The 27,779-nt window shown below is 38.7% G+C and overlaps 1 long non-coding RNA gene across 1 annotated transcript in view; it reads right to left on the minus strand.

Annotated features, from left to right (window-relative positions):
• Positions 1-224: 224 nt before the first annotated feature.
• Positions 225-27,779, minus strand: part of LOC309670864 — a 218,229-nt gene continuing 190,674 nt past the window's right edge. Inside the window, exons 3-4 of the long non-coding RNA XR_014269059.1 lie at positions 14,846-15,148; positions 225-253 (exon numbers count right to left, since the gene is read on the minus strand). This is a non-coding gene — a long non-coding RNA (uncharacterized lncRNA). The remainder of the gene's footprint in view (positions 254-14,845; positions 15,149-27,779) is intronic.

Here is a 27,779-nt window from a genome sequence, read left to right on the forward strand (position 1 = left end):
TGTTCGGTATCAGTCAGCGTGAGGGCTGAGTTGGAACGGCTCGACAGACAGGAACTGCGCCCTGATTTGACCCCCCTGCCCCAAAGTCTCATGGCATGCTCTGGAGACATCACTCCTTCATTTTCAGTATCAGCATCTGACCCTGCACTGATAGAGTAACCTCTGTGGGGGAGCCCCATTTCCGCACAAAATGCCAGTCCTCGACGAGTTGCTGGTTCACAAACTCCTAACTGCCTTAGGGTAAAATTCTGTCCTGATTAGGGGAAAAAAAGATAACAAAAGGTGAGATTTTTTTTTTATTATTATTATTATTTTTTTTAAAGAACCTAAAAGTAAAAACTTTTCACGTGTGCAATTGTCTCAGGTATCACACAAGATGCTTTGTCAAAACTCCGCATGTATTACAATCAAGTGGATTCTTTTGTCTCCAGCTCTCTGTAGTGCCCCTTTTTATTCACACTACACCTCAGCACTGTTTTGTCAACTGCTTAAACACATCAATAGTGCTCCTGGGTAGGAAAGAAATGTAACAGAACCTCCAAACTAAGAAAAGCCAATTCAGCACATGAAAGGATTGAAAAATAAATGAAAAACTCATTTTAATTTTTTTTTTTTCTTTTTTTAGTTTTCAAAGCACGAAAGCAGTAACAAGGTATTTGTCAGGATTATTTTTTTTTTTCTGTCCTGGTTAGAGGCCAAAGCAACAGGCTATTTTCACCGTATAGATGTCACCTAATGTGGCAATGGAAAAAATTAAATGGCAACCAAACTCACTTTGTCTTTATTGGATTTCTCTGCCGTATTTTAATACAGAAATATAAACAAACAGGAACATGGCCACCCATTACCTGCAAGGACTATGGTAGAGTTCTTATTTTTTATGTCTCATATTTTGAGAAACACGTTAGGCTTTTACTGCTGAAGCAGAGTCTGTGCATTTTAAACAGACTTCTAGCCTCTGTTTTGGGGCAGAGCAAGAGACATACGTGAATCCCAAATGATTGTATTAATAAATTAGGTGCAATAAACTCATGACACTTCAATAACTTAAAGTGTCTAAATTATGCGACACTCAAAAATGACTGCCTTTTTAATGGCTGTCTTCATCCTACTTTTATGTCCATAGATTTAAGACATTTTATGATATACAGACACTTGGCAAGCTCATTTGCATGCCTATACCCATAATGCTTTTCCACCCTAGCCCACAGTTATTTCATAGCTCTGGTTAAAAATTAGAACACACATTCAATTTTTGTATCTGACAGGCATCCTAATTTCTCCAAAATTAGTCATTGAACATAAAAATACATTAGTAAGATAATTAAAGCTTATAATACAAGAACAGAATCCTATCAATCAGAAAGTAATAGAATTGCAGAAGTGTGAATATAGAAGTGTAAATAATTCCTGAAATATTAAGAGTTAATGCCCTGGCCATTGACCTGTTTTAAGTGCACCAGTTAATTATTTTATTGCTGCGGTCATATAAAGTTGTCCCCATAAGTTTCTTCGCAGTCAGAACCATAAATTAATTTTGACAATAACTTTCATAAATAATGAAAATAATTTACTACAATTAGGTACAAATCAAACTGTATTTATTATGCAGCTGTGAATAAGTATTTGCATGAAAACACAGCTGTGGAGGTAAATATAAAAGAAGTAAACATTTGTATGACTATGTCTGAACAGTGTGAAAGGTATAAGAACAGAGGATTACCATGCACACTGATAGTATTGTGCCATTTTTTAAAGCTGCCATGACACGTGAATTTTCAGGTTTTGTGAGAGTTGAAACTAATCAGAGAAGCAAACAGGCCAAACAAACCGCCCAGCGGTAATAGGATCAGAGCTGAAAGCAGTGAAGTGTCTAAAATCCTTATTATTTTGCATTTTGGTAACTATATGCTAAGGGTGGCAGTCTAGAACGATGGTTTTATGTGTTTGGTATATTATTATGTGAATCTACAGTTGCCTAAAGTCAGAAGCAAATATAGGAGAAGCTCATGTGCATGTGTGTATGTATACACGTGTACCTACACACGCATGAAGCGGCTAAGGTGTATACACAGTTCCACACACAGTATCTTACTGGTTCCAAGAACAGGGTTTTGGGAAGCAAAATGGAAAGAGGTATTTTTGACCAAAGACAAAGTTACTTGAGTCAGTAACAAAACTGCCGTTGACGTCAATGCTATGGCATGTTATGCCTCCGGTCCCTGTAACCTCATGGTGCCGAGATCTGGAGGCAAGGAAGGATGCGGACAGACCCAGGTACTGCCTCTTGAGCCCCAATTAGACCAGCTGCAGCGGCCGAGCATCGCAACCTGCAGCTCCTCGGCCAGCCTGCACCACACAGCCCCCTGCTCCCCACACTGCGAAAAGGACCTCTTTGCACTCGGGGAGACATCGGTGCAGACATATCAATTTGAAGATACTATTCCTCCCCTCCTTTTTTTTTTCTCCTCTTAAGCAAACTATTATTTTCAAGAGAAACTACTTCAGGCATTATATACCAACATCCCCCACGATCACTTTCTAGGAGACTCAGTCTCGGGCACAATGTACCACTTACCATTTATTAATGGATTTTATTTTTTACTTTAAGTTTACAACAGCCTACCTCCACGTAAAATGTTTTTTTTCTTTTTTGCCCTCTTATGAATGGTAAGAAAACCAAAATGGCATGTCACAGGGCCAAAACAGAAAAGGGGGGCGGGTTTGTATCTTGCTCTCTCATCGCATTCAATATATTAGAGCTTTTCACTACACTGAGAAGTTTTACAGCCTAGCCCAGAAATGCTCTAACTGCTTTAGAAACATCAGGCTAAATCATCTTCTGAATTAAAGCTTTCCTAAGAGCTTTACTAAGAGGATTGTACTCTGCGTAAGTTGTCTACACAAATGAAAAAAAACCCAAAACCAAAACAAAACCCACAAAACCCAAACCAAAAAGCTGACATGGAAAAATGTTTTTGTGTAGGAATTTAAATCCCAAAGGAAATCATACATTCGTGATACAAAAATTGTACATCATCTTAAGATTCCTGAACAATGAAAACTGGAAGTCTTCCAGGATCCAGGGGAAGCTGGATACCGGCTGGGACATTGTGGGCAGCAGAATAATTGGGGGCTTTTACCTGATAATGAACAATACTCCGTAATAAAAATAAAAATTGAAAAGGAGGTTGTAGGAGCTCAGTGGAGGAAAAAAAAAAAAAAAAAAAAAAAAAAAAGAGTATGAAGAGAGGATGTTCTCCTTCTTGTGTTCTTAGAGTTTCTAATTAACCTTTCCAGAATGACTTCAATGTGAGGGATTTAATCATCGGTTTCTTACACTATACACACATTTGCAATTTCTCCCACTGACAATAAGTGCCTCAACAGTTCATAAAGACTTAAAAACAACCTGGCAATTGTAATGAACTAATTCCTGCGAAGAAAATGTAGATATAGAATAACCAGATAGGCATAATGCTTTGGGTTTTTTTTCCCTTTCCTTTAAAAAAAGTATGAAGTGTAAAACAGAAAAAAATGAGAGACATTTCAAGGAGACTTGTTCTGGAGACACCTTTGGGGGCTTTGGACTATTTGGGATGATGTATCATGAAGTTAGGTTTTAAAAACTGACAATAATGCCATTTACTACCACTCTACCATTAGATACTGCACTTCTCTTGGCTACGAATATCAATTTATGGGTAGCGTAAGGACTGCTGACACCCTCCATTTGTGCAGACAAGATCAAAATTAATGTAATAACTCTAAAATAACTTTCAGGACCTTGTGCAGCAATCACTGTTAAAAACACAGCATTTGCCAACAGTAGCCATACACATCTATCTGTTTTGTTGCAACCACTTTATATGTAAGAAATGATCCACAGACAATTGTCGTACCTCCTTAACTACTTTATTTAAATACATTAAAAAGTGTATACCAACATGATTTTAATATATATATGTTAATATATGTGATAAAGAGAGAGTGTGCACCTATGTGTATATATATTTCTCTGCCAGAATCACACAGGTTACATTGTCTAGAAATGTGATTTTTTTATTTTAATCAAACACTGCATAAAACCAAGTTTGATATATGCAGAAATTATGTATTATTTTAGAAAGTCAGAAGTTAACAGCTAGAATTAAATGGAAGCTTGCTGTACTTGTGCCACATTTGTTTCCCTGGCCTAAACTGGGGAAATTATTTAAAGACATCCATAATAACTTAAGCGTCAAGTTGAAAATGTTATCTGTGGAAATGGGTTTTTGAAGAGAACTACTAAACAAAAGAAACAGCCCCATGGTTCTTCAGTTGTCAGTCCCTGCTCTAAGTTGGATCTATACTAAATATATACACAGATATATTCTCTTGAAAGCCATGAAAAGGGGAAAGAAACAAATAGAAGGAATGAACAAAAAATATCCAACAGAGAATTTGTCAGCATCTCCAGACATCAGCACCGTCCTTAGTAATTCATTAACCACTGATAAGTTGACAAGACAGGTTTTAACAACAATAGACTATTGTGGAAAAGAGAGAAAGAAAAAAAACCTCTGAAAATCCTCCAAAGCATCTGCCTAATTAGCATAAAAATACACCCACACCCCTACCTTTTAAACCAGAGGATTTACAGTTTTATTAGAGTGCCTTTGCTGACTTTGTTTTTGTTGTAACAGGATAGACATAGTACCAAAAAGGCAGAGGTCCCAAACCTATCCAAGTCCATACTCAAAATTCTGTTTAGTTTGGGCCTTGCTTATGTGTCTGATGAAGTTTCATGCCATGTCTCCTGCATCCTTTATTACTTGTCAGTCCCCTTTCTAATCTAGTCTTTCTTTGTATCTTGCCTTCTTCTATCTGCCGAAAACACCTTTGTGCCATTCAAAAATCAAGCCCATTTTCTCTACAATCACTCTGTGATAACGCATGACAAAAATACTTATACTAAACTAAGTGAAATTGTGAAACAACTAAAGCCATACAGATGCAAAACTATGATCATGGTCCTTAGGAGAACCAATCGTCTTCCTTGCATTTCCTCAATTCCTTACTTAATCCTGATTTTTTTTTTAAATTAAGTCTCATTTATTTAGAAAACAAACGAGGAAAACTATTTTTCTCAGCTTTTTATTTTCTGTCTGCAGACTACCGCATCCAAACTTGTCCTTATAATGCAATGCTTATTATATAAGCTTATTGTATAAGCCACACTGATGTCAAAACGTTACTGCAGGGACCACACTGTTTTCTGCTATTTTGGTATGGGAAAAGTACTTAGTTCCTTTTGTGTCCGTGTTTAGACACTATATAGCGGGCATGTTTTTCCTATTTAAATCTCCTTACCTGGAGCTCATTCTCAATACCTCTGAACACTTTCTGTAGAGCAGAAGCCAGAGCAGAAGCCACAGCTGCACTACATCTCTGAAATGCTTCATCATTTCTGTACAACCAAGAGCTCAAGGCTACTGACCTGATTCAACAGTACCTTGCCTTCCTACCTCAGACACACGACAGCTATGAAGAAATAGCTCTGTTAACTGCAAATTGGCTGGCCTGTTCACTGTACTAATTCCTGAAAAATGCAGAGATCAATTATGTGCTAGCCAAAGATGGGAAAAGGAGCTTCTCTGTATATAACAATGGGCAGAAAAACTGTCCCTTCTGTTCTCAGGGCACTAGCTAGTCACTGCAGCACCACTGAGAACATGGGGTAGATGTCATCCACCTACATGATCAAAGCAGAGCTGGACTGGTTTAACAAGAATTCCACACAGTCCTGTGGGATCTTAAACATCATCTACTTTCAAGTGTCAATTCTAGCTGGTTTCCTAAGGAAAAACATGTAACTTCTTTGTAAATAAAATAAAGGTTTTTCTTCCATTTACTGGGGCACACTTACAAAGGTGGTCCTTTGCAAGGAAAGATCTTGAGAGGAAGGACATAGAATTGTAATTAAATGTACAGCAGAATAACAAATTTGCTGGAAAGGAAAGGACAAAGATTTTTAAAAAGAAAATAGAAAAATAGACCCCTTGGATGCTCTATAAAACTCTGATAAGGAGTGTACAAATGCTGTCTCCAGAAGTCAGAATGTTAGGTGGGTAAAATACAATTACAGAGAAGAGAGAATGAGTAATAGATGTGATACCATCCACTCTGTCAAACAAACTTCACAATGTACTTACTAAAAAGGAGTTTTCAAAGCTGTACGTGCAGAGGTCTGTCTGCTAGGATGCAAATCACAGTGAAGACTGACAAGTAATGAGCTTTGCCTGTGTTAACATTTTTTCTTTCTGTTTTGGCATAGTATTTTGTTGTTATTACTTCAGACTGATTTTCTCTTTTGTTTTTGTGAAAATTATCTGTGAAATTTAAACCATCCTAATCCACTGTATCATATTTCCTCCCGGTTTTAATTCCTGTCTTCTTCTCTTCACTCATCACAACCTTCTTCCTTGTCACCTCTTAATCTCTCTTTCTTGACCTTTCCGCTCTATTCACTTTTCCATCTTAACCTCCTTTTCTTGTCATTACCTGATTTAGAGCGGAACTGTAAGATTTGTATGAGAAACAGTTGCTCCTCCAATCTAACCAGTAAATGGCATAATAACAAAGAGCATTAAATTATATTAAATCTTAGCAACTGTGCATATAATTTTCAAGTGCTCGTTATTCTGAGCAACCATCAACCACACAGTTCTCCCATTCCTTAGGGGCTTATACGCCAAAAGCGTATGGGGAGCTAAGTCATGATCTCAGTGACTTCCCAAAGGGTTAATGCCACATACTGTCAGTTCTCTGAGCTGCACATACTGTGCCACTCTTGGTAGAAGAGCTTTATGTAAGACTCAAAACCTGAGTCAATTCCAGAAACCTCCACCCCAAACTAATATTTTTTTTTTGTTGAAAATAATGTATTTCAAACCTGATATTTAAACCAGCCATGTATTTTTACTAGCATTAAACTAGAGAATCACAAGGAGACGCAGATTGAAAGGCTAGCCTGGGAAAGTTTTTATTTTAAGAAATAGAGCAGAATCAATGCAAATGGAACACAATATCTTCCTGCCACCGGGTTTCCAAATTACGGTTCAAACATGCAGACTCTTCTGTGCCGTCTGGGAGACTCTAATTTTATTCCCTGTTAGGCTTGAGTGTGGCAGGGGATCCTCAGTACTAATCCACAGACTAGAACATAAGAAGCACTTCTTAATCCAGTATAAGGATAAAGGACTGTTCATCAAGTCCTTCTGAAGTTACCACAGAGTAAGATTAAAGTCAGCTGAAGATAATTTCACAATTGCACAATTCAAAGCTTCAAGCTACAGCATCAGCAATCATGTTCCAGTAAATGAATTAATAATTTAAACAGTACGATTCCAAAATTGGGGATTTTACATAAAAACCCGGGTTTATGACTATGATTACATAATATACAAACTAAATTAAGAGAAACTAACACAGCTGTCCAGATCATGGACTGCAAGGAAAAAAAAAAAAAAAGAAAAAAAAAAAAAGATTCTGTGGATTTAAAAACTACATACAAGTCCATCAGTAGCAAGGAACACAGTCTTGATCATGACCAAAATGACAGTCTAGACATTTTAGGCCTCTATCTTAATCTTTGGATCCTGGGACCAAATCATCAACATCTCAGCATCCGTTTATTACAAAATATGAATAAAGCCTAAATTTGATAGATGTGAAGAAAATATGACCCAAGGGTAAGCAATGTGGAGATGATGGATACCCCGTCTGCAAAGAGCCTACAACCACAGATCTGACAGGTATGAACTGCCACATTAAGGTCAGTACGATGCTAATGACAAGACATATGGCTTGAAATGGGGGGAAAAAGGTGAGGAGGAAGGAGACAGAAGGATGTAAAATAGATCTCAGGCTCACTGCTATTCCTCCATATGGGAAGGAGAGAAAACTCGCCCATTATTTTGGCCTTTCCACGAGGGAAAGGCACTTCTGCCACCACAAGTGAGCGGACAGACCCACAGAGGGATACGTCTCACAGCATGGTAGAAGACTTGATTAGTTCAATAGGCTCTGAACTGGTATAAAGAAAAAACCCAACACACCTATTCAGAGTAGCCCCATACATTCTACTTGTAGGATTTCATAAACAAGTATCCCACATGCTCTGCAATGCATGGACAGAACGAGGCTCTCAGAGCATCGCTGTAAGTGCATGCAAGAAACATCAGAGAACACAGGCCCGAGGACTTCCCCAGAGATGAAAACAAGACCAAAACTCCCCCTCTCACTCACACTGCTGTTAGACTCCCCAAAAGGGTTTCCATTCTGTAAATCCCCATAATAAATGTAGTGTAGCATTGTCTCAATTTAGATTTTCTAGCAAAATGTCCATTATGCTGAAGACAAGAAAGGATTTATGACTCGGACATATTTATGGCACTGCAAAGCAAAAAAGTAGAAACACAAAACTTGAGGCAACCATGTTCCTGTGGCTCTGCCATTTCCTCTTTCGGCTTCCGTAAGCTCAGTAACGCTGAGTACCGGCTCTCAAGCCAGTAAGGCGTTACATTTTACAAACTAATTCCAGAAAGAATCAAGGAAATTTCTGAGGAATTATTCCTATTTTACTTCTCTGCTTCGCTTTCTGCATTTTTTTTGCCAGTGACGGAATGAGCAATCACTCACAGCTTGGCCTACAGCCCTGACTCTCAGCTCTAAGCACTAAACCAATGGACAGGAGAGACGGGACTTTTCAGCCTCTTTCATTCCTCCCCTCACCCTGTCTCTAACTGCACACTTTTCTAGCTTCATTCCCTCCATAGATGTTAACATGCTGAAGGTATCTTTCATACCCATGCATGTGATCCATTTATCTCCCCAGTCCTCAGTTTACTTTTTATTATGAACAGGAGCAGCACATATATCTCAGTATATGAGCTACGGAAAGACATAAGAGCAATTACAGACCCTCTAAAGTATCTTCCTTTTCATGAGGCTGAAAGTCCTTGTGAAGGCCCCTTGCTCACCTTATAAATCCTTAATCTTTATGATCAAGAACTTAAGTCTCTTATTTTGCAACTGGACTAGTCAAAGACAAGGTTTTCACTCTGTGGACCAAGGCTGCGTAGAAATGCCTGATCAAGCAGTCTACTGCCAATAACCAAGGTTGATTTTTCCCTGGAGAATCACAATTGCCCTTTGTCTCCAGATCCGCAGCTCATCTACAGACCATGACCCACAAGGGGCCAATTTCAACTAGATGAATACCTTAGAGCAAGTGTGCACATCACTGAGCGTGAGCTAAATATACTCCTAATCAAATAAAAGTGAAATGTTTTTCTTAGTGCCACTCTGTAGCTGATAGAATAACTTTAAAAGTCAACAGATCCTTATCACCTGAAACCTGAAAACCAATTAACTTCTTATTGTTGCTTTAAGAAGTAACTAGTATTGCAATGAAAGATGATAATATTACTTAGCACTTACAGCGCTTTTCATCTTCAAAGCATTTTGCAAACATAAACTAATTAATCTTCCCAACACGCCTGTGAGGTGGGTAGGTGTTATTATTCCTGTATTACAGACGGAAAAAAAAAAAACCACCTCTGGCAGAAGGTTATGTGTTTAGCTCAAGGCCACAAAATTATTCAGAACATACTGGCACCGTATGCTGCTTACAGAAGTTACCCGCTCAAATTGGGCTGATACTGCAGGCGGCCGTGGTTTAGCATAACAAAAAAGTATCTGCCACGATGACAATCAGGACACATCTTGCACTGCAGCCAGGAACATAAACCACTAATTCTAATATCTGCCTCAGACTTTGAGAGAAAGCACTTGCCATGTCACTGAATGGTGATTAATTTGCTCATCTGGAGATCACAAAGTCACATGTATTATTTCATACCTTCTCGTAAATAATCTGCAAAGCAGGCTGATTCAGTTCTATTGAGAAGCACTTGCTTACTCAATAGTCAAAAATCAGCTCATCAATAAGGCAAAGGTAGTGGAAGGTCAAAAATGGTCTTACATATCTATCCCTCCACTGCTTCAGAAAGGTAAGTTTAAAAGTACTTTAAACTTTCAGGTTTAAAAACATGACCATTTAAATCCTTTAATCCTACAGTTGACATTTATGGAGACTAAAAAGATTAAACATTTTGCTATCCAAATAACTCATTTTGAGCAGCTAGTATTTAAAAGCAATAGACTTTGGAGACATATTACAATAGGACAGAAGTTGCAATTAACGTTTCAGGTTTCTGAAGTCTTAAAAATGCATCCCTGACAGTGTTTAATATTTTAAATACTAAAATAAAATTGTTGAAGCATAGATATTACTGTTTCAGGTCCCTCTTTCACTGAACGGTGAGATTTTTCTCGCGTCTAAATCTAATTGTCACGGGAGTGGCAGCTGAACGACAGCTATGATACATCCGCACACTGTAACGTACTGCACATGGCTTCACTTTTGAGCAACCTGGTATCAGTGACCCAGCATATTGTGAAGGAAAGAAATTCTTTTTCTTTGCTTGTTTGGTAAGTTCAGCCCCTCTTTTTGCAGCTCCAAGGAGTTATTAGGGCATTTAGTCTAGCTTAGGCACTTAAGTACTCCAGAAGAGTAAAGGTACAAAACCATGCACACAAGTACTTTCTCCTGCAAATCTGAAAGGGGTAGCGTGAGAAAAAATTTATGTTGAGGCTTGGCTGACAATGAATTGTTCTGATTGATAAAGACGGTGAACTGATTCTCACTGCCAGCTAGAAAGACCAAATACCTTAACCTGCAGGCTAAACTATAGTTGACTCAAGCTTTCAAAAAGTAAAAATTTAACAAAACCTGCACTACCTCATCGAGTCTTCTATTGGCAAAAGGTGTCTCGCAGCTCAGCTTTTCAATTCACACCGTTCACAAACAGTGCTGTGACACGCGCAGATCTGCAGCACATCCTGCCACCTGTGCTCATGGGTCAGGCTCCTGCTCCTGCGCAAAAACTCACTGACATCACATGGGGATCACTCTACAGAATCACTATACTGTCCTGCAACAACAAAATTATTTTAAATGGAACAACGGCTACTTAAGAGGTCTTGTGTATTCCTCTCTTCCCTTAAAAATATATTGGTTGGTTAATTAAATAATTTTTGCCTGCCTGTATTTTTCTTACTTAATAAAAAAAAATTTCAGTTCTTGTGAGTCCAGGTTTGATTCATGATCTCCTTCAATTTTCATATTGTTATATTATCACTTCCAATTATTTTTTCCAAATTCACTTTTAAAGATACTACTTTTTATATTTCTACATTCCTTCCCTCCCACTCCATAGTCTTTCAGATATTTTTGCACAGAGACTGCTATGTACTTTGTATCACTTCACACAGCAGTTTAATTTTGTAAACACAGGAATTTCTCTCTGTGCAACAGAGAAATTCAACTTTATACAGTCAGCTTTAATCCTGAATTCAGCAAGATACTTGGACATATTCCAAAATACAAGCACTTAGGTTGCTGAATTCAATTAGAGAAGTTGTACATTTAAATCAGGCTTCTCATTATAGTTGGATACTTCAAAGCATAAGAAAATAGGTGTCGTCTTCCACCCTAATACATAAACAGCAAACAATCATATCGTCACACCTTGGAAGCAAATAGTCTTTCATGGTGCTTCATCCATTGTCAAGGATGAAATTACGTATCTTTTCAAACATGCAATATAAAATTGAGGATCTAGCTTAAAAATACTTTTGAAGAAAAAAAGCTGATGGTCTTCATTTACATGGCTGGATGCTGAGATTAATTATTCACAGGCTTACCAATTTTTTTGACTCTTATGTGGGGATTAACAACAAAGTGAAAATAAGTAACTATATTAGAAGTTCTAAAAATAGTAGGCAAAATAATCCTCATCTATAGAGTTTAAAACCAAACCCAGTTTTGCAACAGATGAAGGGGCTTGAGAAGAAGGGAAGGAGACCACAGTAAGTCTTATCTCTCATTGATGTTAACTAAAAGCATGTGACCTAGATGAAGTTACAACTTCCCAAACAAACACACCTACTCTTCCAGTTTTGTCAACTGGCTTTCAGAGTTAACAACATAATCCCAGTTATATGATAATTTCACGTTCAAATATTTTACTGTGTTTTAAATGCCAGTTTTAGAATTACAATGAGAAAGATAAGCATTTTTAGGCTCTTATTTCTATTTACGCAATTCATCTCAAGTAACAAAAATTCAACAGAAGAGAAAAAAAGATTCTGTGATGGGAACTGACAATTGGATATCCTCCTCTCCACAAGTAAAGATCTCCTGGGATAAAGCTACCACTGAACAGAGCACACCTATCTATCTCCCACGGCCGCATCCCTTTCTGAATTCCTACCATGGGACTTTGGGAAGCAGGTAGCACAAAGATGTGTACTGAGACAACTCAGGAAGAAGAGGTGGGAAAGTTCTGATCCATTAGCAGGAAGTTTGAATGGCTTTACCCCAAAATATTAGCCACAAAAACACGCTGACATTTTAAAATTGCGCCACATTTGAGAGACGGAAGAAACTCACGTAACTGTTCCAGTAGCTTTCCAGGGGACACTGGAAACTTGCTATTGTTATTTTACACAGTCTGGGCAAAAGAAGTGAAACACTGGTCATGATTAATTTTAAAAATTAATTTCCAATTAAAGGTATTTATTAAAGCTTGCCTTTTTTGCTTATAGATTTATTTCCTGTTGATTTAGCAGGCTAGAATGTAATTAGACTGTCAACAAAGCCACATATCTGCACTCTATTTCTAGACAGAGGGGAAAAAATAAATACAGGGAAGTGTGTTTTATATATTATTTAAAAACCTTTGGAATGACCTTGAAACCTTTTCCACAAAATGCTTCCAATGCCAGAAGCAGTAAATTCTCTCAGTCAAAGATGAATCAAAAGAACACACTATCTAAGACTGCAAAAGAAGCCCTTTATAACCTGACCCTATCAAACCTGCAGGTAGTACCCAAAGGTGCTAAACCAGCACACATTAGAGGAAGCCAATAAGCCATACAAAAAGAATTGAAAGGACAACGAGGAAAATCAAACGGGCACAGATGACAGTGCTGAGACCACTGAAAGGTGAAGACGACACTACACATCCCAGACTGCCATTTTAGGCCTATAGACGTGTAATTTATTGCATATCGGGCAGTAAGTATTAGCTAAATATTATGTGCTTTTCTGAAGAAAATGAAGAGGAAAAAGCCCCCAAGCCTCAGCGCACCACCATATGTGACGCGCCAGACTATATAACATCTTCCACTTTGCTATTGCTATTTAAGAACAGTACTCTATTCAGGCAATAGTTTATGAATTCATTAAATAACCGGTGCCTATTTTGATATAATTTTGTCACTAGTAGTAAGAAAGTGTCTACCATACAGTTCTTAGAAAACTTCCTCTTGATTTTACCTCATCAAAGTAATGAGATCAAGGTGACTAATGACTTAAAAAGTCACTTAGAAAGTAGTGATGACGTGAAGTTTCAACACATCACAGAAACTAAAAATACACAGCAGAAAGCAGACAGACTACAGTAGCAGCAAGCCTCAGTTACATAAGCCTAACAGAAATATTTTTATTTCCCTTGCAAACATTTGTAGGCAAAAAAGCCAACACCATCTGCCCAGCTCTAATTCTAATGTAAAGTTATTCTACTTGGAACAAAGAAAAACCTCCAATGGGGAAAATATTTTTAAACATTTATAAAGTTAAAACCAAGGACTTCCTCACAAGGAGGAAGCTTTCTTTTTCTACCCCTAAATCTATTTTTGTTTCTTCATAAAAGAGAAGATAGCTTTATACAGAAGGCTGAGGCGTAGGTTCACACAGCTCTAGCTTTATCGTTTTAGATAGCTGGGCCACAGTAGTCCATACATTTCATAACTTGTGTTTTTTTCTTTCTCCTTATATTAAGTAGTTTAGTTGTGGAAAAGTAGAAATGTCAATTCCAGAGACTACAAATTTGAATCCAAGGGTGACGACTGAATCCAGGTGTTTAACCCTAACTGAAGCCAAGTGCAACCTCCCAGAATCACTGGGGTCCAAAGGGATCTCTTGGGATCACCTAGTCCAAACCCTCTGCTCAAGTATGGTCAGCTACAGCAAGTCGACCAGGACCATATCCAGTCAGGTTCTGAGCATCTCCACGGATATTTAGATCTCTCATCTCTCTCCAGTCCTGGACTCAGAAATTCAACAGTGAGCTCCAGCAACCTGTTAGCATCTGGTGAGACATCATAGACATCCAGCAAAAAATTCCCCCAACAAACCCAGATGTACAGTGCCCTTGTGAGCTAAAAGATAAAGGCACTGAGCTAATGCATTATTCATACGCTCATCCACACGTACTATGTTTCCCCAAACCTGTACATAGGGTGGGCCTTCTTGGAACAGTTGCATTTGCTTATTTTGATTCATTTGGAAGCTATTTACATTTTAGGTACACTGGAGGGGCAAACATTTGGGCAATCTGTTAATGGGTTGAATTTATGCTGGGGGTCTAGTTTTTAAGCTGTAAGGCCTGAATACTTCACACTTGAGTCTGCAATGTTGTCACTGATCCATTGCCCAACACGGGCCGTTTACATAACTTTCCTGTGCATCATGTATTATTTATTTCAAAGATGGCACATAATGCTTTCCCATCTTTGTAAACCATTTAGCGAGATAAAAGTGAAGTGCACTATCTGTGCAGAGTATTACTAAAACTGATGAAACGGGTGCAATAACACACTCTTTGCGCAGCAAGAATGCCTTGTTACTTATTACTAATGAATTATACACTCTGAATTAAAACATCTTGCCTACCTTGTCTGGAATACTCATCTGCTTCTCTGTGGACCAAGTCTTTTACCCGATTTCCATACAGCAACCTAGAGGAATCATGATCAAAAGCTTTCAAGGTTTCACTGGAGCTGTAAGACTTCTGCGTAGGCACTCTGCACTCCTCATTTTCTGCGGAAGAATTTGTATAGCGCCGTTCCTTGTCCCGTCTGCTCTTTGTCAGGGAGCAATAAGGCCTACGTTCTTTCACATCCATACTTCATTCCTTCTCTGTGCACATCAGTCCAGCTTATTTGGAAGTCTTCTCTACATTCAGCTTACATTCACCTATAACAAAATTAGAAAGACAACCACTGATGTGTTACAATGTTCTCTAATTGCTGATTGCTTCCTAGCTGTCTGGAGGAGGAAGAAAGATCTGATCAACGATGGGCAAGACGCACTTCTGTAATGTTTGCAAGACTTCCCAGAATTTCATGCACGAGCTACCCTGATCAAAAAAATTAGCAAAGAAATTCTTGTGAACACCACCACAATACTTCTCATTTTTATACAACAGATTAGAAGATCAAAAGCAGACTGAGAACTGGGCAGAAAAAACAGTTTTTCAGCTTTAAGAACATGTTATTCGCCTACAGTCTATCTGCAGGTAAGTCGTTTTTTCTGAGAAGGATGCATCCTTTAATGGCAAGTCTGACTTCCTCCTGCTTGTCAAAAACTTCTGCTTTAATGCCTGTTTTTTGTATGCAGACTTCTACAACTTTTTATTGGCAATTCTATTCTAAAAAAATTATTCTCATCAAGAACACATACACATAATTTCACAGCAAGCTACCAAAACTTTATAGGTGATATGCAAGAAGACTACTCCAAGGCAGTATGTTCTATATAACTTGTGCTAGAAAGCACGTAACTATTTGAATTGTAAATGACAGTTAGAAATATTTTTTCCTTCCCTCAAGTTTTTAAGGAATGTTACAGTAAGAATCTTATTTCTATTACTATTTATTTTTCTTTACTGTTTCATTCCACTAAATATGCAAAACAAGGTTTCTCTGTTTCATCTCTTGGGTCCTGCACACTTAACCAGACATCTACATTTCTGACAGAGTAAGAAATAGTTTGGAAATTTTGCTTTTGTGTTTTAAAGAAAAGTGCTAAAGTAAAATAAAGAATATAATTTTTATCTTTAAACAGCTGACAAAACATCTAAATGAAGAACAGTTCAGATTATTTTAATAATTTGCAATTGCACCTGTTAACTGAGGCCTTGATATTTCTGTTTAACACCTTATATATTAGGGTTCTCTCCTTTGCCTCAAGGAGAACTTTCTCCTGGGCGCTCCCCTCAATTTAAAGTACTTAAATACCACAACTGATTATTTTATAAAGTACAAATTAGTTGAGTCCTTTGTGATGTAAAATTAAAATTACAGTTTAACCCCAACTGGCTATTATAACCACTCACTCACTCCCCCGACATCAGGATGGGGGAGAGAATCAGAAGAGCAAAAGCCAGAAAAAACTCGTGGGTTGCGATAAAGACAGTTTAATAGGTGGAGCAAAAGCCGTGCAAGCAAGCAAAGCAAAACAAGGAATTCCTTCCCTGCTTCCCATGGGCAGGTTCAGCCCTCCCCAGGAAAGCAGGGCTCCATCACGCGTAATGGTGACAGGAAGACAAACGCCATCACTCTGAACATCCTCCCCTTTCCTCCTTCTTCCCCGGCTTTATACACTGGCACGATGTCACATGGCATGGAACATCCCCGGGGTCGGCTGTCCCGGCTGTGTCCCCTCCCAACCCCCTGTGCCCCCCCCGCCCATCGCTGGTGGGGTGGGGTGAGGAGCAGAAAAGGCCTTGAGAGCTCAGCAACAACCAAACCCACCAGTGCGCTATCAACATCATTTCTCATCCCAAATCCAAAACACAGCACTACACCAGCTGCTAGTAAAAAAGTTAACTCTATCTCAACTGAGACCACAACAACAGTTTACAGCCCATATCACAAAGCAACAGCCAACTCCATTTGCATTCTGTTCAGCAAAACCAAGGTTGCTTTAGAACTCAACTATTTCATTTTAAACATTTAATATCAAAGAAACTAATTAGTTGTTACTCCTGAAAAGATTTTTAGAAAGTATTTAATTTACTACAGAACCATAATTCGTTTGTGAATGGCAGCCCGTCTTTTATTATTCTGTTCTGAAATCCTCTGAAAAGCTCTTGCATTTCTTGACCTGTGTGAATCTCAATTTAGACTAAAAGACAAAGCAACAAAGTCTTCCACTAAAGGAAACTCTCTTCTATTTTTATTACATTTTTCAAATGTTAAGTGGTTAAAAAGAAACCGGAATATTTGTACGTGATCAGAAAAAGCAGTTTTATAACAGACTAGTTTATTAAATTTATGACTATTTAGATGTCTGCATGCCCATGTAGCACATCTTTTTAATTTATATGAAATACTCAGATTGTAAACTATTTGATTGACTAATGAATGCAAGTTCTGTCCATGTAAAAACAATTTTCTAGACATTGTATAAACTGTGTGTTTTACTAACACTAAACTGAACCATGATTTTAATTGTCATTAGCAGACACACACAGGTATTCTTTTGCAGTGTAAAGATTTCACGTGGAAGCATATCTCCCCTTTCATCTAAGCGTTTCAAGACTTTAAAGGGCCACTAATTCCTAATGTCTCTGAATTGTGCCATGAGAAAACTGACATATGCTATTCATCATCAAAGATTAAATAATTTTCTTTTTTTTTTTTTCAGGTTTCCAAGCTCCTTTATAATGTAAAAAAAAAACCCCAAAGCCCCAACCAAACTCTTCTTTGCACAATACTTTGTTACCATACTAAGCTGAAATCCTCAAAGATTTAATCTACGCTGTAGCATGCGGAAGAACTGATCTGCTTCCCACGGAAGTCAATGAATTCAATAAAACTTCAAAAGGCAGTTTTCTGGGTTATCTATTGCCTCTCCAGGCAAAGAATGAAAAGGTTAAAAAAAATACAAGCTGTTTAATAGCCCCACATTATGGAGACATTTTAACAGGGATTACGTTGCCACAATAACGAAGACCAGTGGATTTTTAGTGAGCATTTGGGTGGGGGGCGTCAAATAAAAAAAGAAATCCTTCAAGATTTAAGAACCTGATCTTTTTCAATCTGGCATTATACAAAACACCTGCTTATCTTTAGTAACCTTTAAGTTTAAAAACTAATAATATCTGTACGCAAGTTTTAGGAAACACAACATCCTCAGGCTCATGCCCTTGAAATTATTTTATCAGTGAATGAATACACATATCTGAAAGAAGGAGACAGAATAAAAGCTATCTTAAGGATCTGTCTACAAATAAATGTTCTCTACCATGATCAGAAAACAAACAGAAAGAGCGAACACAAATATATTTGCAGAATACAGAAACAGATATCAGCGTTAATGTTTAAGCAGTAAGCCAGCAATGACAAGTCAAACAAAGGAAGACTTGAAGATGGCTTTACAAGAGCTGAACCACAAGACTTATTACTGTGGTGGGATGTTTTACAGTCACAGGACTGTGCAGGACTTAGTCGTCCCATCATTAGTTATTCCCCTCCCCCCTTTTCTAAAAAAAAAAAAACCAAAACCAAAATAACCACTCTTCGCCCCTAAGTTTACAGAAGTATTTTCAATTATTGAGAAAAACATTTTAAGGAAAAAACAAACTGTCAGTTACTGCATCTGCGCAGCTCCTTTCTTACAAAGTTCACAGTAGTTAAAATATTAACAAGTTTTCCCACTCAAATCTTCAGATTTAAATGAACCACTGTTGCACAAATTTGAACATATCTCATTTTTTCTTCTCCTCTGTTTCCTATAACATAAAAGTTTCAGCCCAGAGGGAGTTACCCAAATGCACTGACTAGCTTTCTTTTACTGTGCTTTAGAAGCAGCTCAGACGAAATATTGGTAATGAGTACAATACAAACTCAAGGGAACACAGCAACTAATTTGACGCATGAACAGTTTTTTTGACAAATCAGATTAAAATTTTAAACCAAATAAAATTAAATTTATTTTGTGACATGTTACAAAAACACTTGCCTTCATCTGCAAGTAATTTTTGCCCATATGTCAATATTTATGGTCCATCGAATAGCTTCACTCCAATTAAATGAAAGAATTTTCATAGAGCAATATTTACAAAGCTATTGAACTACTAACTCACCCACTCACAAAAGGATGTCAAAACCGCCGTGCTAAACACTGTTCCATGTTGTATTACAACGCTAACGTGAAATGGCCCGCATATACTGAAGAAAATGGAAAAAACTTTGGCTGGTGCATGCCACTACTTCAAGTTTCTGTCTAATGCTTTTCTAAGTATAAAAACCGAGGATGGTTATCTGTGTCACTGAGCATCGGGATCTCCCGTGCCCTTTTCAGTGATCTGCCCAATGTCACAGGCTCCTGGCTGGATTAAACAGGAGAGAGTACGCTAATCACCAGACCGACATGTCAGCTCTTATACAGTCATGCCCAGCCCATCTGCGTACACAGCTCAGCTGATCACAGCCTCGCTCAGACTGCACCTTCCCAGCACCACTCCAGATTTTAAAAACAGTTCAAAACCGCAAAGAGGAGATGCCCCTTTTTCAACAAATCCTTACATATTTCTTTTAACTTAATTTAGATGGGAAGCAGGAGAACCAGAGAAGCATTTCTTGTACGTGACCAGGTCAGTGGGACCACAGAGCTCGTTACCCTTGTTCCAGGTTACTTTGAAGACCTCTGACATCATTAGCACATTTAGCACAATATTTAATTACCAGGTCAGATAAGGTATGTACAAATAACAATTAAAACAAGCAAACTATCAAAATTCTTTCTCTTACTTGCAGTGTTGTAAAGAGCCCAAGTGTAAACACCAAAAGAGAGCACAAGACATATCCACACGCACATGTCAAAGCTACTGTGGGAGCTTCGATGGCTGAAGTCTCAGATACAGACAAAGCTGACTGATGCAGTGGTAGAAATTTTACACCATATTTAAAATTTCCCAGGACAGCCTCTCAGCAGTTCCTCTTAATCACCTATTGCAATGTGAAATAAAGTCACTGTAGTAAAGAGGGGGGAAAAAAACCAGTTACCCTTTTTTACAATAAAAAAGCCTCAACACTAAAGCCCTACACTGCAATATAGGAAAAGTACAACAGACATAAAATGTAGTATATATTTTAATTGCCAAGATGTAAACGAGGCTTTAGGGTCATGCTACAGAGTGTTATCTAAAACACCCAGCTGCAACTTTAGCATGCCTGCAGGCCTTTTAAACTGCTATGGAAAATTATTGCATTTAATTCAGCAGCTTCAACTCCAAGTTCCCCAAAGGGTCATTACAGTTTGGCAACAGGATGGCAATCCTGCCTAACATAGACAGTGCTCCCTCCCTGTCTCTCACTCAAGGAACCTTCTTCCAGCATTAAAGCTGGTTCAGTGAACACCAAGGTAACTGATTAAGAAGTCAAAATATACATCAATATCTTATACCCTTTGATATCTAAAGAGCTACAATAGGCGCCAAATAGTAAAAAGGTAAGAAATAAAAGATGTTTGTTACCAAAAAGAAGAAATAATTGTATAGAAAAGATTATGTCACTGCTTGGGTCGATTTATGGATCCACAATCATGTGTGTTATATTCGCTTTCAGTGTATATATCCATTTTAGAAATCTCAAAAGCAAAATTGGAACTACTTCTGAGAATAACAAGCCATTATTTTAATACACACAATGCTGGAATAGAAGAGGTTTCAGAAATGAGAGGATAAAACTTGGAGATTTCTCTGTTACAGAAGAACAGTAACAGAGTATGACATACCATTATCAGGAAGCCAAACAAGCCCTCTCCTACTCAGCCTCACCAGGAGAAGGAAGAATAAGGAAAGCAGCGCGCTGCTCAGAGCAGAGCTCTTCTGCCCGAGGCCGGCGGAACTGAACTGGGGAAGGAGCTTAAATACTGCATACCACAACCTTCCCTTCCAACACCTAAATCTAACAATTTAGGCATTCCTAAGAACGCTAGTATTCCCAGCTGCATTCGAAAGCCTGCATTATTATTGTTGAATTACTATTATTTTTATTACTAATTACTATTATTACGAATTAAGACTCATTGATCCTTCCACACTGATCTCTTAATCTAAGCGAGCATTCAGACTCCGCTTGTATCGGGAACAAATTTTTTTTTTTGATACAGTACTACATAAACACAGGCAGTAAAGGAACTGTAAGACTTTGGGGGAGAAGAGGCAGGCTTGAACTTCTGTTTGAAATAAGAACAGAGGATTTTACGGGTTGCAAGTCAAGACAGTGCCTATATTCAGCATTGACAACAATTGCTGAAAACAATGTCTAAGTAGTGCTGAATAGATACATTAATGCAAGTGTAATTTTTTAAATTTAATCATAATTGCCTTTTAATCTGCAATTGTTTATTAATATAAATATTACATTAGTTACAAATTGCACTAGGTATGGTGTTTGCATGCCTTTTAACAGCAAAAGAACAAAGCAAATTTAGCTGATACATGTAACAAGTAGATTAAAAAGTCTAAGTATGAGACGCAGAAACCGAACAGAAATTAAGAAAATCCCCTGTCCACAAAAAATACTCAAAATTCACACAACTAATCACCCATAAAACCTATTACAAACAAATACTAAGAAAAACTCAAAAGGCATAAAAGAGTGATGAAATTTCCACTTCAATGGCTGATAAAGTGAGATATGTCAAAAATCAACTGAGCTGGAAAAATGACACTTTGAAGAGGTGCTTAGGATGATCTGTAGCCACGGTGTGCCATTAGTCAAAGTGATGACTCTTAATACATGGATATTTCAGGTCATCATATCTAGAAACTCACTTCTTAATATTAAAAGTCTGTCTTCCAGCACAGAAACTAGAGAGGATGCATCTGAAGTCAGCATTCTTAAGGGGGAGTGGGAAACAGATGGCCTGCCAGACAGGCAGTTCACAAACTAAAATTTAAAAAAAAAGCCTCCTTAAGTCACTAACTAACCCTATGTTTTAGAATTAAATAACAAATGAAGAAGAAGAAAAGAAGAAGAAGAAAAAGGAAGACCAGTAAAAAATATTGCATATTCTTCAAGCATTTTTCTGCATCAGTCAGGGGAACAGAACACTCATTATCTACCATCACTACAGGATGTAATGTTAATAAAAAGTTACTTTACATAGTCTATCTAAAAATCTCAGCTTCATTAGAGGCAGAATAAACAACAAATAAATGTACCCTACGTTCATTATAAAAGTTTCTTGCAATAAGAGTCAGGAAAATTAGCAAGATAAAGAGTTCTGCGGGGTCCTGGTTAGTCATAGAGGTTGATGTTTGTGTAGCAATTTTGCTGCCATTACTTAAAATCGAAACCCTTGGGGATGGGGTGAGAGGGAAAGAACACCTCACGCCTTCCCTCATACGTGCAGAAAGAGATGCTGCACTCTGTATCGATGGGAGCGGAGGGAGTACTTCTCCGGATGGCATTTTCCTGTGAGGGTACGAAGAGCATACAGCAGCATTTGAGATGGAGCTACAGCTATTCCTGCTGGCTGGAAGCCTTCCACGCAGCACGGCTGCAAACCTTCGGAAGAGAAAACTGAAAATAGCCATAAGTTGGCTATGCATACATACGGCCCGGGGCTGTGCTGGCTATGAAGGTGCCAACCAGGCCCTGCAGGAAAACACAACTTGCAAGGAGGGAGGGTGAAGACGCTGGATAAACCGCTCTGGGAACAACAACAGCCACTTCGGGGGAACTCAGTAAGGAGTTACACTGACGACTTCTGTTCCCCCTTGGCAGGAATGGTTTGCAGGAACTGTCATGAACTCTGATCTTGAGAGGAAATATCTGACTCTAATTTGGGGGATTTGAATAAGACGTGTTTTTTTTCTTGAAGGGCCAAAAGAGTTAAGTGAGAAAGGGAACGTGAAGACTGAAAGAGTGAAATAATGTGATGTGCTACAGCAAAGAGAATGACCGTGAGAGTATGTGGTGAAAAGATGAAGAAAAGGAAGTTAAGAGAGCAGAAATGCTGCAGTATAAACTAAAAATGAACACCAAAATGAGCTCAGGACAGAACGTCAAAGAAGGCAGAATAATTAGCACCCAGTATGGCAACACTGGGGAGAAGGAGAGATACAGCCAAGCCTAGAAAGAGAGGAGTCTATGAGGAAAAAATGAGTGGAGGAAGAGAACAAAGAAAACTTCAGAAGGGAGAAACTTTGTGCCTCATTTACTTCAGAGGAAAGTAATAAATTCTGAGGGAGACAGCACTAGCTAATTCATTATTCAGCAGCAACTAAAAAGGCCTAAATACTTTCTTCCACTCATTTAAACTTGAAATTCAACCTTACTGCCGTCAAGTCCTTCCCTTCACTATCTTTTTGACAAGAATTTTCCCTCCCTGCTTCTTCTTACTCAACCTATCTCAATGGTCTCCTGATTTATGCAAGTATAATTCCTTCTTGAGCCGTACCTCCCATGTTCACTTCTGCACCTCTTCAGAGCTCTTCTGCATAGTCCACTTTTGTTTGGGAACAAAGCCACAGAAACCTAGGGATTTTTTAAAACTAAAAACAAGTGGGATGGAGAACCTGACATAGGAAAAAGTGAGAAGCCATGAGCACCAGCAAAGGTGCAAGAGTCCCCCAGTCCCCAAGCAGAGATTGCAGCACAATGGTTTCTGCATTTCTGTTTGGAGAACAAAGCTATCGGCATGTCAGCTTCACCATCTGAACAGGCTGTCGATCATTCAACTCCCCCTTCAACAACTCAGAGTTAACGTCAAACAAGTTGACAGTAGTGAGGTTTCAAAAATAATACATCTCTCAAGTCACTATAAGGGAAATGAAGTATATTGCATGTGACACGCAAGAGCTGGGCATACAGTCACAGGACTGAGCTGAAAATATCACGGTGAAGGTGTCTGGAAATGAAAGGAAGATCTGAGAGAACTGCAATGAGGATGTCAGTGAGGACACCCAGGAGAGAGAAGAAAGAAGAGGGAAGGGTAGGTGCTGAAGCTATTGCTGTGATCGTGTGACACAGGATACACATGCACTTGGTTTCCAGGTACAGCTTGTCATAGTCAGAGCTGAAACTCCACATAAACAGGACATTCACAAAAAGGTTTTTCTTCTCACAATGATCTAACGGGTAACCCAATTTTTCAGTCCCAGTCACGCTATAATTAGGATACTGTTGCAGCCTGGGACCCTGGAGAATTATTAGTGACTCACCTCAACAGAGAGTGACTGCTAAGATGTATAAGGCATGCTGCCAATTTTTTTTAATGCTCAAGAACTCTGTTTTGTTCAAACTTATCCCCTTGTCCCTCCCCTTTTCTTCTCAGAACAGTAACAAAACGTAGACACAAACAAGAAAAGTCCCAAACATGATGAAAAATCCCCTCAGAAACATGAGGAGTACTGTGTACACACCCTGTCACAACATTCATTTACCCCTCTTAACGCTGTAGAGTGAAAATTTATTAGCTAATGCCTACATAACATGCAGCAAAGCACTGTGTAACTTGATTAAGTTTACATTAGCAATCCCTGCTACTGTATTTAACTATCCCATCTATTCAGACTGTATCCGCTGTCATGTCTCTACACTCCCCAGGTTCCTGCTTCCCTCTCTGCTCAAGCTGTATCCTCTTGTCACAACCTCTAATTGTCTCTTCAGCAGAATCCAACATCAGCGGACAGTAAAGGCTGGAGGTTGTTTGCCCTGCTGGATCACTTCCTTGCTCTAATCCCTGTTCTACCTCTCTTTCAAACCATCCCTTTCACAGCATCGGATTTTCAGCCTTACCTTAAAGGTCATACAAAAACTCTTTGTCCTGTAATCACCCCATTCTGCTCTTACCTCCCAGGTTTTGTCTCCAATTTCAACAGAACTAAAACTTTGATTAGGGCAAACAAAGGAATAATGCATTTTTAAAATAAGTTCTATGGCTAACTGTGAGAGGCACAAAATTTCCCACAGTACTTAGCAATTTTGTTCAAAGGACCATGTTTCTCTCTGAAAGTGCCCACACAGCCTACTCTGGCACGGCCCTAGCTGACTACCAACCAAGATCCTCTCATAATGGTACTTAAAGAAAAAAAGAATTAACCTTTAATAATGCAAAGCCTCCTTCAGGAAGCTGGGGAAGTACCCGAAGAACTACCTCACATTGACCTCCTCTTCCGCTGGTGTGTGTTACCTGTAGGTAAGGCACCCAGCTGTGCTTCCACATGCTGCCGAATTTCGACCGCGGGGACGCAGCCGAGCTGCTGCTGGCAGAGCCCCACACCAGCACCTGGTCCACTGTGCTCACATCTCTGAGAGAAACCAGTCTCGACTTGTAAAGAATGCTTCATTGCCTGAGGATCCCGATTTTGCAAAAGAAGGACAAGCTTCTACAGTAAGTGTTGAGCAGCTTCACATTATGCCTTTGGAGGTGAGGGAAGTTGCTTCTTTAAATCCTTTAAATTCCCACTTAACACTCAGAATTTCTTAGTACAATCATTGATTAAAAATCCTCCTAACTAAAGCAACAATTTACTTCAGCAACCGATCTGAAGGTCACCTTTAGAGGATGGGCAATTTTTATCCTTTAAAAAAGTCTCTTAATAAAATAAATGGAAAGTTGAACTCCAAACACATGGGCAATTAACTATAACTGAATAATGAAAATATTTAACAGTTATCAGCAAAGTCCATTTTGATTTAATATGAGTTTGTAGAGAAGCTCCACAGCTCAGCTACACCAGAACTGAACTACATTTAATTGTATTTTTTGCCAAGTAAGTTTAGCAAGCACAGATACAAGACTGAAAGCCAGGGAAAGCACAAGCAGAACAAGGAAGAGAATCTTTCCCACAGTGACAGTCAAGATGCCTCAGACAAGTCCATATGGACCACCTGGGTGGATGAGCAGGTACTTTAATTTCCATCCTGTTTCAAATATTTTCAATTCCATTTTAACAGTGGAAGTACCACAAACTCATTATTTGCATGGCCTTATACCTAATAAGAAACTATTTGTGATTTTCTTACCCTATAGTTAAGGACACACATGCCCTTCCAAGTATAGGCTCTTCCAAGCATTAACTTTTTCCTGAATTGCCTTGAGATATTTCTTTGTGGGAATAGAAAGAGGGCACGAGATGCATTCACAAGATGAAGGCAGGATCTAGAAGGTTTCTTGATCTACACGATGGAGTAGAGAGGCTCATGTTCATCCTAATGTGAAGAACCCTATAGCATAGTAGGAAGTCCAAGAAGTTCCTTCAACTGCATTAGCTACATTCAGAAGCATTTAAACTTCTGATCTTTCTCTTCTACTCTGAGGGGCAGAACAGGACTGAAGAAACGTAGGCAATCAGAAAAGGGAGAAAATGCCTGGCACCTGTACCTGAACTTGGTGGCATTAAAATCTTCTCTCTGTATTTGCACAGCTGAGAAGCACACTTAAAACCACACAGTACTGAGAAATCCAGTCTGTACTGAAAAGTTTTGCCAGCATGGTTGAATTTAGTCGAAGCCATAGCTTAAGCTAGCAAAATTTATTCTGCAGATGCAGCGATGCTGACAGAAGAGTGCACTTTTAAAACCACTGATGTAGATAAGCCCTGAGACTGGAGCCGGTCTGATAAATATCATAGGCTCTTAACGCATCCAGGTGAAAGGATGAGCACACCCAGCAGGGTGAATGAAGGGGTTCACAGCGCTCGGCTATCATCATCTCCGGACATACTCATCTTCCGGGGGTGTCTCATTCAGCTGGGAACAGTGAATGGGCATCTCCACACCTCCAATTCACAGGCAGACTGCCTTGTTGTGCTGCACGGAGCTGTTGGGCAGGATTAGTGATACAATTTGTGTCTGTGTGTAAATTAATTGGGATTTCCAAGACGCAGGTGTCAGAAATAGATTTAACATAAGATATACAACAGTATTTGGGAAGTTTATCTTTCATATAGGGGAACAAGAGGGATAAAGGAAATCTTAATATTCTTCTATGTCAGTCAGGATCTCCATTTAACTGAATTTAAATATATGTAATCAAAGAATTCTCACACACAGACAGCAAGTAGTGCAACAAACAAAAAACCCCACCAAACAAACCCACAAACACCAAGCACAGCTGTAACAAAGAAAGACAGGCTTGCACAGAGAGTTTGAAACATAGTGATGGAGACTAGAGCAGAGCAGGTAAAAGACGGATCGGAAAGCTGAGGAGACGTTTTATAGCTCTGTGGCCTGACTGGGCGCATAACCATCAGATCTTGCTTTCCTAATGCCCAAAAAGCTTAATTGAACATTATAAAGATAGTGAAATGTGTATGTGCGTATATAAGTATATATACATATAAAAAGCTAGAAAAACATAAAACTGTAATTGCCTCCAAATTCCTTTTATCTATTTATTCAATTAAAATGAAATTTATTATGGAAACAAAACCAGCATCACCAGCTAATAATAGCGAAATACTGCTAACTATGTATTGCTCTATATTGTCTCACCTGTTATCTCCACAGGGCTATGTTCCTGTGTACCTGAAGGAGAAATTAGTAGCTTTAGGCAGAGGTGCCAGATTTATCAGGAGCTGCTGCCTCAAAGAGGAAAAGTACTGTCTATCAGCAAGTCAAAACCCATTGCTTCAAGGCTGCATCTTCCACCTCCTATTTAAGCATTTAGTCACCTTTCACAACACCACCACAAACACTACTGGTGGGTACGTGACCCTGGTTTAGAGGGCACTGACTGTCCTGCAGAACTGCTAAATTAGCGATTGTGTCACAGTGATTCGGTAACAGCTACAACTTAAAGAACTAATGAAGTACTTATCTTACCTCACTAGGATGTCAGTCCTGAAAGCTTAAGCACACCA

This window comes from Vanellus vanellus (genome assembly GCF_965231255.1).
Source record: "Vanellus vanellus genome assembly, chromosome: 4".
Lineage (NCBI taxonomy): Eukaryota > Metazoa > Chordata > Aves > Charadriiformes > Charadriidae > Vanellus > Vanellus vanellus.